We start from the raw sequence: 11491 nt of genomic DNA, 5'->3' as shown, positions 1-11491 counted from the left end.
AACCCAGTGGGAGACAAGGTGTTCCTCTCTGGTGTCCCACCCACTTTACAATGACTCCACTGTGTCCCCAACCCCCTTCACTCCCACCTGTTTCCCAGAAAAGCCCGCCAAGTCTTCATGCCACCTCTCACCCCTCCCCGTCCCTTTTCCTCTGGAGGCACCAACTACCCAGGGTTGGGCCAAACTTCACAGGTTAAGGGCTCCGTCCTCTGAAAAACTGTCTTCACTCAGCCACTAGCCGCCAAGTCTGGGGGGTCCCCAGGCCACACTCACTTTTTACCAGTTTGCTACAAACCTGGGGGTTCCACCTACTCCCTCAGGTTTAATAATTCACTAGAGTGACTCTCAGAAAAGTGGTGTGCTTGCCATTACCGTTTAATGATAGCAAAAGGATACAAAGCTGAACCAGTCTCAAGCAAGGTCTGCTGGTGGGGTGGTCCCAAACTTGAAGCTTCTGACATCCTCAGGGACATGTTACCCTCTTGGCACGTCTGCTGCTGCTGCTGCTAAGTCGCTTCAGTCGTGTCCGACTCTGTGCGACCCCATAGATGGCAGCCCACCAGGCCCCGCTGTCCCTGGGATTCTCCAGGCAAGAACACTGGAGTGGGTTGCCATTTCCTTCTCCAGTGCATGAAAGTGAAAAGTGAAAGTGAAGTCGCTCAGTGGTGTCCGACTCTTCGTGACCCCATGGACTGGAGCCTACCAGGCTCCTCCGTCCATGGGATTTTCCAGGCAAGAGTACTGGAGTGGGTGCCATTGCCTTTTCCGTCTTGGCACATCAGTATGTGACAATATGCAGAGCATTGGCAACCAAGGAAGCTCACCAAGCTTAAGTGTCTGGAGTTTCTATTGCTGTTGCTGTTACTGTTGTTCAGTCCCTAAGTCAGATATGACTCTGAAACCCCATGGACTGCAGCATGCCAGGCTCCCCTGTCCTTCACTATCTCCCGGGCTTGGCTCAAATTCATATCCATTGAGTTGGTGATGCTGTCTGACCATCTCATCCTTTGCTACTCCCTTCTACTTTTGCCTTCAGTCTTTCCCAGAGTTTTTATTGCAGTTTCATTATATATGTACACCATTGACTGAATTCAATCTCCAGTTCCTCTCCCTTCCCCAGAAAGTGAAAGTGAAGTCGCTCAGTCCTGTCCCACTCTTTTCGACCCCTTGGACTGTAGCCCACCAGGCTCCTCCATCCATGGGATTTTCCAGGCAAGAATACTGGAGTGGGTTGCCATTTCCTTCTCCAGGAGATCTTCCCAACCCAGGGATTGAACCCGGGTCTCCCGCACTGTAGGCAGATACTTTACTGTCTGAGCCACCAGGGAAGTGAGCTGATAACACATGGTTTATCCTAAACCAACAGGTCGAGTTGGAGGAGTCCATTGTGAATAACTGACACTCCCATCACTTAGAAAATTCCAAGGATTTAGAGGTGGCCTCCCAGGAACCAGACAAAGACCATCCAAATGCTGGGTTACACACAGGATTCACAGAGTCAGTGCTGCATGGGATATCCCAACCAGCCCCTGGCTGCTAGTTCTCTGAACTTACAATGTGGGGTGCATTTTACTCTTCGCAGTAGGCTCTGGCAATTCTTGGAGAGCAGGAAAGATCCTGCAGGATGCCCACCTCCATCTTGTTGCATATACATCAGCTCATTTAGTCCAGCGGGTCTCCCACACCCCTGCCCCTAGGCAGGTGTTACTGCGATCACCCTTCCACAGGTGAAGAAACCCAGGTGCAGGCTGAGAGACTCCCCAGGTGAACCAGTAGAACAGGACTGAGTCCAGGTCTGTCTGACTCCAGAGCTGCCCACTCACGAGGAGCTGAGCTCTGGCTTCCCCCGAACTCCCCTATCCCCTGGCCCCACTGTAGTCATGGCAGCTCCCCTCATGGCCTCCAAAACACCTCCCTTCCTCCTGCAAAGCCGTGTCCTGACCCTCTGCTACGGGGTTCACCACCCCGAACCCTCCCCCTGTGGTCGCCCACTCCTCGTCTGGGATGTCCCTGGCCTCTGCTCTCAATCTTCCTGACTCCAATTCCGAGAACATGCAGAACATTAGGTTCTGGGAGCTGGACGCCTGCCATAATCTCTCTCCGATCTAGAGTGCTTCCCATCCGCGTCAGACCTCAGCCTTGACTCTCTCGCGGCCGCCCCCGGACCACCAAGCCCTTCTCCAGGGCTGAAGTCCACGTGCCAGGCTGTCCTGCTCTCTCCCTCCTGCAGCCGCGCTGTCATTCAGGCCTGCCTTTAAACCCTTGAGCACCTCCTCTCGCTCCTCCGATCCACCGTCCTGAGGCTGTGGGGAGGGGGAGGAGGGGCAGCGTTTACAGTGAGGGGCACACGCGGCTCCGTGATGCTGCCGGGACTCTGCGAACCCGCGTTTCTCCTCGGCCACGGCTCCCTTCCAGCCTCTGCCGCCAGGGGCGCTAGCCGGGCCCACACGGCCGGCGGAGCGGGAGGGCTGTGGCTTCCAGTCCGCTCCCTGGTCGGGCTCCCGAGCATCATCACCCTGATGTTTGGTTCCTGGCTCCAGAGTCCCTGTGCTCGGAAAACCAGCCTCTGTGCCTCACAGAGATACCGCACCAGCTGGGCAGTGACCCCTCGCCAGAGATCCGAGTCCCAGCTCCCTGGGACCCTTCTTCCCGGCTTCTAAGGATCCCATAACCCTGACCTGTCCTCTTGGTTCTCCAGCCAAGGGAGTAGGGTAGCTGCTTCCTGTGCTTCCCCCAGAGCCTGCTTTCTGCTGCTTCTGTCCTGCAATACCCATTTAACCAATTCTGTGTTCTAAATTCTTTGTTAAAATAATGAATGTGCTTGTTTTCCTGGTTGCCCGTGACTAATAAATATGTATAAACATTTCTCCTCTTCCTTCTCTGGGGGCTCAGAATCCACCAGTGCAGGAGACCCAGGTTCGATCCCTGGGTTGGGACGATCCCCTGGAGGAGGGCATGGCAGCCCACTCCAGTATTCTTGCCTGGAGAATCCCATGGACAGAGGAGCCTGGCGGGCTGCAGTCCATGGGGTTGCAAAGAGTCAGACACAACTGAGAGACTTCACTTTTCACCTATCTCCAACATGCCAGACCCTGTTCTGCTTGACATGTATGGACTCACTTAACTCTCACAAAACCCTTCTAAACAGCAATTACTATTATCCCCACTTCAACAGTGGAGAAGGCAATGGCACCCCACTCCAGTACTCTTGCCTGGAAAATCCCATGGATGGAAGAGCCTGGAAGGCTGCAGACCATGGGGTCACTGAGGGTTGGACACGACTGAGCGACTTCAATTTCACTTTCATGCATCGGAGAAGGAAATGGCAACCCACTCCACTGTTCTTGCCTAGAGAATCCCAGGGACGGGGGAGCCTGGTGGGCTGCCGTCTATGGGGTCACACAGAGTTGGACACGACTGAAGTGACTTAGCAGCAGCAGCCACTTCAACAGGGGAGAAAACTGAAGGGCAAAGGAAGACAGAATTATTTGCTCAGGGTCACACAGCTGGTAAGAGTTGGGCCCAAGATGGCACACATGTACGCACCCTCTCAGGGTGTCCCTGGGGCATTAAGTGAACACATGGTTTCCCAGTTTATGGATGGACTAGAGCTATTTTTGGATGTTTATATCATGTGGAGGTTTTAGCTATTAGAGAGCCTGCATCACCTTGAACCTGACAAATTTAGTTTACTTGAGCCAGGAATCTTGCAACTTTCTGAATTATTTGGTCCATGATTTGTTGCAACCTACCTCCTTAGGGATTTGATTTAGGTCATACCTGAATGGTCTAGTGGTTTTGCCTATTTTCTTCAATTTAAGTCTGAATTTGGTAATAAGGAGCTCATGATCTGAGCCACAGTCTGCTCCCAGTTTTGTTTTTGCTGACTGTATAGAAGGGAAATGGCAAACCACTTCAGTATTCTTGCCTTAAGAACCCCATGAACAGTATGAAAAGGCAAAATGATAGGATACTGAAAGAGGAACTCCCAGGTCAGTAAGTGCCCAATATGCTACTGGAGATCAGTGGAGAAATAACTCCAGAAAGAATGAAGGGATGGAGCCAAAGCAAAAACAATACCCAGCTGTGGATTGACTGGTGATAGAAGCAAGGTCTGATGCTGTAAAGAGCAATATTGCATAGGAACCTGGAATATTAGATCCATGTTGCTGCTGCTGCTGCTGCTGCTGCTAAGTCGCTTCAGTCATGTCCAACTCTGTGTGACCCCATAGACGGCAGCCCACCAGGCTCCCCCGTCCCTGGGATTCTCCAGGCAAGAACACTGGAGTGGGTTGTCATTTCCTTCTCCAATGCATGAAAGTGAAAAGTGAAAGTGAGGTCGCTCAACTGTGTCTGACCCTCAGTGACCCTATGGACTGCAGCCCACCAGGCTCCTCCATCCATGGGATTTATCAAGGCAAATTGGAAATGGTCAAACAAGAGATGGCAAGAGTGAACGTCGACATTCTAGGAGTCAGCGAACTAAAATGGACTGAAATGGGTGAATTTAACTCAGATGACCATGACCATTATATCTACTACTGCGGGCAGGAATCCCTTAGAAGAAATGGAGTAGCCATCATGGTCAATAAATGAGTCTGAAATGCAGTACTTGGATGCAATCTCAAAAACGACAGAATGATCTCTGTTCGTTTCCAAGGCAAAACATTCAATATCACAATAATCCAAGTCTATGCCCCAACCAGTAATGCTGGAGAACCTGAAGTTGAATGGTTCTATGAAGACCTACAAGACCTTTTAGAACTAACACCCCAAAAAGATGTCCTTTTCATTATAGGGGACTGGAATGCAAAAGTAGGAAGTCAAGAAACACCTGGAGTAACAGGCAAATTTGGCCTTGGAATACGGAATGAAGCAGGGCAAAGGCTAATAGAATTTTGCCAAGAGAACACACTGGTCATAGCAAACACCCTTTTCCAACAACACAAGAGAAGACTCTACACATGGACATCACCAGATGGTCAATACCGAAATCAGATTGATTATATTCTTTGCAGCCAAAGGTGGAGAAGCTCTATACAGTCAGCAAAAACAAGACCAGGAGCTGACTGTGGCTCAGATCATGAACTCCTTATTGCCAAATTTAGACTTAAATTGAAGAAAATAGGGAAAACCACTAGACCATTCAACTATGACCTAAATCAAATTCCTTATGATTATACAGTGGAAGTGAGAAATAGATTTAAAGGACTAGCTCTGATAGATAGAGTGCCTGATGAATTATGGACGGAGGTTCGTGACATTGTACAGGAGACAGGGATCAAGACCATCCCCATGGAAAAGAAATGCAAAAAAGCAAAATGGCTGCCTGGGGAGGCCTTACAAATAGCTGTGAAAAGAAGAGAAGTGAAAAGCAAATGAGAAAAAGAAAGATATAAACATCTGAATGCAGAGTTCCAAAGAATAGCAAGAAGAGATGAGAAAGCCTTCTTCAGGGATCAATGCAAAGAAATAGAGGAACACAACAGAATGGGGAAGACTAGAGATCTCTTCAAGAAAATTAGAGATACCAAGGGAACATTTCATGCAAAGATGGGCTCAGTAAAGGACAGAAATGGTATGGACCTAATAGAAGCAGAAGATATTAACAAGAGGTGGCAAGAATACACAGAAGAACCGTACAAAAAAGATCTTCACGACCAAGATAATCATGAGGGTGTGATCACTCACCTAGAGCCAGACATCCTGGAATGTGAAGTCAAGTGGGCCTTAGGAAGCATCACTATGAACAAAGCTAGTGGAGGTGATGGAATTCCAGTTGAGCTATTTCAAATCCTGAAAGATGATGCTGTGAAAGTGCTGCACTGAATATGCCAGCAAATTTGGAAAACTCAACAGTGGCCACAGGACTGGAAAAGATCAGTTTTCATTCTAATCCCAAAGAAAGGCAATGCCAAAGAATGCTCAAACTACTGCACAATTGCACTCATCCACCCGCTAGTAAAGTAATGCTCAAAATTCTCCAAGCCAGGCTTCAGCAATACGTGAACCGTGAACTTCCAGATGTTCAAGCTGGTTTTAAAAAAGGCAGAGGAACCAGAGATCAAATTGCCAACATCTGCTGGATCATGGAAAAAGCAAGAGAGTTCCAGAAAATCATCTATTTCTGCTTTATGGACTATGCCAAAGCCTTTGACTGTGTGGATCACAATAAACTGTGGAAAATTCTTAAAGAGACGGGAACAGCAGACCACCTGACCTGCCTCTTGAGAAATCTGTATGCAGGTCAGGAAGAAACAGTTAGAACTGGACATGGAACAACAGACTGGTTCCAAATAGGAAAAGGAGTACATCAAGGCTATATATTGTCACCCTGCTTATTTAATTTATATACAGAGTACATCATGAGAAATGCTGGGCTGGAAGAAGCACAAGCTGGAATCAAGATTGCTGGGAGAAATATCAATAACCTCAGATATGCAGATGACACCACCCTTATGGCAGAAAGTGAAGAGGAACTAAAAAGCCTCTTGATGAAAGTGAAAGAGGAGAATGAAAAAGTTGGCTTAAAGCTCAACATTCAGAAAACGAAGATCATGGCATTTGGTCCCATCATTTCATGGGAAATAGATGGGGAAACAGTGGAAACTGTGTCAGACTTTATCATTTTGGGGCTCCAAAATCACTGCAGATGGTGACTGCAGCCATGAAATTAAAAGACGCTTACTCCTTGAAGGGAAAGTTATGACCAACCTAGATAGCATATTCAAAAGCAGAGACATTGCTTTGCCAACAAAGGTCCGTCTCGTCAAGGCTATGGTTTTTCCAGTGGTCATATATGGATGTGAGAGTTGGACTGTGAAGAAAGCTGAGCACAGAAGAATTGATGCTTTTGAACTGTGGTGTTTGAGAAGACTCTTGAGAGTCCCTTGGACTGCAAGGAGATCCAACCAGTCCATTATAAAAGAGATCAGCCCTAGGTGTTCTTTGGAAGGAATGATGCTAAAGCTGAAACTCCAGTACTTTGGCCACCTCATGCGAAGAGTTGACTCATTGGAAAAGACTGATGCTGGGAGGGATTGGGGGCAGGAGGAAAAGGGGATGACAGAGGATGAGATGGCTGGATGGCATCACTGACTCGATGGACGTGAGTGTGAGTGAACTCCAGGAGATGGTGATGGACAGGGAGGCCTGGCGTGCTGTAATTCATGGGGTCGCAAAGAGTCGGACACGACTGAGTGACTGAACTGAACTGAACCTCCTTAACGTTTGTTTGTTTTTAATAAGGTTGTTTTTGTTTATTTATTTGGTTGTGCCAGGTCTTAGTCCTGGAACATGGGATCTTCAGTCTTCATTGATGTGGGATCTAGTTCCCTGACCAGGAATTGAACCCAGGTCCCCTGCACTGGGAGCTCTGAGTCTTAGCCATTGACCACCAGGAGAGTCCCTTGTCTCCTTAATGTTTATCTTCTATCTTATCAGCCCCTATTGACCTTTTTCCTCCCTTCATGTCTTTCCCTATGAGCTCCCTCACCCCCTTGCCAGTGCTGCTATAAATCTGGAGATATGGGCAAGGAAACATCTCGTTTGGCAGAACTCTAGAAAGCACTATGGTCTCACCTTGAACCAAAGTCTTCAGCAAGTATGGGTATTGGTGACGCCCTGAAATGTCTCTGACTTCCCAGGTGGAGCTAGTGGTAAAGAACCCACCTACCAATGCAGGAGACATAAGAGACACTTATATCTTCACAGGTTCGATCCCTGGGTGGGGAAGATAGCTTGGAGGAGGAAATGGCAGCCCACTGCGGTATCCTTGCCTGCAAAATCCCATGGACAGAGGAGCTTGGTGGGCTCCAGTCCGTGCGGTCACAGAGAGTTGGACACGACCGAAGCTACTTAGCACGTATCGCCAAAGGCCTTCACCAAGAGTTCCTGGAAACCTCACAACAGACCGGTTCTGTCCTACTGAGACTCCACACTGGATTCCATTTCAGACTTTCCAGTGGCCGTCAGGGCAGCTGCTCTCTATCACTGCCCTTGCTCGAGTTGGGAAGGGTCACTCCCGGTGCGCTTGGCTCTGTTTACCCAGTATTTTGCTCTCGTCCCCAGCGTGGTTTCTGGTGTCCTATGGAGAGAATCAGCTAAGAGATCCAAATCGGTATTATTTTTAGAACTAAAGATCATTTGGTCTCAGCTTGCTTAGTCCTGTTCAGGAAATGAAAGCAGGGAAAAATCTCATATTTTTTTCAAAGTTCAAGTCAGAGTAGTGCGACCTGGAGGCAACACTTCTGAATCACTGCCTAAAACGTTTTCCTTTGTCGCAGAGACTGACCTTGTCTTCCAAAGGGTTCATTCCCCGGGGACAAGGCTGAGTCTCTTGAAACACACCCCTCTTTGTCTGCTTGTTCTCTTGGACAATTCTTTGTGTCAAATCTGAACCTGTGCTTTCTCTCCCAGTTTTTAGAATAGATGAGATTATGTTTCCATAATTTATGCTGAACCTGCAGCCCAGTTAACAACAGGTTTTGTTTTTTTTTTTTTTAACTTGAAAACCGAAATTGAGTTGAATGTGGAAAATGTCCTCTTGCACTGAGCAGAGAAAGCTGTTTTTGTTTTGTTTTGTTTTTGTAGGAAATGTCCAGCACATCTGGAAGATCAGCCTGTTCTTATAGAGAAAACTTTAAAAAAAAAGAACGGGGCAAGAAAAGTCTCATTTCAAAATGCAAAAAAAAGAAAAAAGAAAAATTATTTACAAAATGAGCAGAGGTATTTTTTCCCTCGGTTCAGACCTTGTATTGGTCAGGGTTCTCCAGAGAAGAAACAGAATTGATATGATTATCTATCTATCTAGAAAGCAAAAAAATTTTTAATATTTATTTATTTGGCTTGGCCAAGACTTAGTTTCAGCATATGGGCTCTATTACAGTTCCCTGATCAGGGGACAAACCCAGGCTCCCTGCATTGGGAGAGCAGAGTCCTAGCCACTAGACCACCAGGGAAGTCCCTAGAAAGCAAATATTAAAGAACTAAATGGAAATATAAAAAAAACTCCACAATCAGAGAACAAGCAGATGAAAAATAATTAAGGTAATAAAGAATTTGAATACAACTAACAAACTTGATCTAACCAACAGATATAGGACATGCACTTCCAAACCATGGAACACCTATTCTTTTCGGATGCAGGTAGGACATTTACCTACATAGATCACGTGCCGAACCACCAAGAGAGTCTCAACACATGGCAGAAGACTGAGTTCACTTAGAGTGTGTCCTCTTACCAAGTGGAATTAAATTAGAAATCAGTCATAAATCTCTAGAAGTTTCTCAAAGTTTAAAAATCAAGCAACATACTGCTAACAATTCACATGACAAAGAAGAAATCATAGTGAACATTCCAAAGATTCTCAGACGTAAAAAAAACCACATCATTGTCAGCAAATGGCAAAGAGTTGAGAAAGCCACAGACCCAGGGCGTGGCCTCTGGGGGGAGGGGGAGGGGAAAGCAGGAGATGGGGAGGGAGGCTCAGACCCTGTCCGGCTAGGGAGTTCGGCCTTGTAGGCAGTGGACAGCCCTGAAGGCTTTTTACCAGGAAATCTGCTGTGTGTGTGGAGGGTGGGCTAGAGCCATTGGAGGGAAGGAAGGACAGAATGTGAAAGCATGAGGCCAACTGCGAGACCTCTGCCCAACATCAGAGATCAATAGCTATTTGCTGTGTCATGGGTCAGGTCCGTATATACAAGCAGAGCCCTTACTATGTGCCGGGCACCCGAAAGGCACTACCGATCCCTGCTCCAAGCACAGTGTGTGAACCGTCTTGGCGCCACGTAGATTGTCACACGCAGATTGTTAACTGGGAACACTTCCAGCAGCGTAACCGAAATGTTCATTCTTTATGAAGCGTCACATTAAAACAGAGCACGTAGTTCTTGATGCCAGGCTAAGATTAAATGCCTAGCTTGACGGCACTTCCAAAGACATTCTGTACCTAAAGCCCAACCTCCTCCCTCCACGCCTGAGGCAGTTTGGGAGGGCAGCTGCTTCTCATCAGTAGCCCCCCAAATAGTTATTACAAATTCATCTCTTTTTTTGAAGTCTGTTTTTGGTGTAGACCATTTTTAAAGTCTTTACTGAATTTGTCACAACACTGTTTCTGCTCCATGTCTTGGTTTTTTGGCCATGAGGCATGTGGAACCCCAGCACCCCAACTAGGGATCGAACCTATACCCCCTGTGCTGGAAGATGAAGTCTTAACTGCTGGACCACCAGGGAATTCCCCCTAATTCATCTGTTGTGGCCCTTCCAGCCTATCACTGGAGAAATAAGAAGTTTGTAGGAATTTAGACATTGAGGTTTTGTGAAGATGAGGACTTCCAATCTCAAATTTTGTACATTTATTTTCATCAGAGACTTCTAAACATGAGATGCGCTGGCTAAACATGGTCTCTCTGGTCCAGAGACACAAGGATGAAAGAACACAGAGTCACCCACGCCTTTGGAGCTAACAGTCTGGTGGGGAGATAATCACCCAAAAATGGGGACCAGTGGGGACAGGCTAAAAGGCTCTAAGAGAAAGCTCCCAGCATAATGTGCTTTAAATCAGATAGATGGGGATCTCCTGTCCTCTGTGACCAGAGGTGGGTGGTCCAGAACCGGCAGGGCAGCTCTGCTTCCTGAGGTCACCCAGCAACTCAGGTGATAAGCTGACTCTGCTGTCCTCAACACATGGCCTCCACCTCCAGGTCCACAGGGCTTGCTCCAGTGATCCTGAGGTCACCCAGCAACTCAGGTGATAAGCTGACGCTGCTGTCCTCAACACATGGCCTCCACCTCCAGGTCCACAGGGCTTGCTCCAGTGATTGTCATTTCCCAGTAGTGAAATGACAGACCAGGGGCACCAGATGCCTGCACATTGCACACATCACTTCTATTCTCATTCCCTTGGCCACATGTGTTCACGTGGCCACCCTAGCTGCAAGGGAGGCTGGGACCTGACACTAGCTGGGCTGGTTCTAACACTGAAAGGAAGAAGGGAGATTGGGTACAATCTCGTGATTGGTGATCCTCACAATATACACATCTTTGAGTGTGAGTTCAGTTGCTCAGTCGTGACCAACTCTTTGTGACCCCATGAACCACAGCACGCCAGGCTTCCCTGTCCATCATCAACTTCTGGAGTCTACCCAAACTCATGTCCATTGAGTTGGTGATGCCATCCAACCATCTCATCTTCTGTTGTCCCCTTCTCCTCCTGCCCTCAATCTTTCCCAGCATCAGGGTCTTTTCAAATGAGTCAGCTCTTCGCATCAGGTGGCCAAAGTATTGGGAGTTTCAGCTTCAACATCAGTCCTTCCAATGAACGCCCAGGACTGATCTCCTTCAGGATGGACTGGTTGGATCTCCGTGCAGTCCAAGGGACTCTCAAGAGTCTTCAACACCACAGTTCAAAAGTATCAATTCTTCTGTGCTCAGCTTTCTTTATAGTCCAACTCTCACATCCATACATGACTACTGGAAAAACCATAGCCT

The sequence above is a fragment of the Bos grunniens genome, chromosome 19, assembly GCF_055505025.1.
Source record: "Bos grunniens cultivar Pamir isolate PY7600 chromosome 19, Bosgru_T2T1.0, whole genome shotgun sequence".
Lineage (NCBI taxonomy): Eukaryota > Metazoa > Chordata > Mammalia > Artiodactyla > Bovidae > Bos > Bos grunniens.
This window is presented reverse-complemented; position numbering follows the sequence as displayed.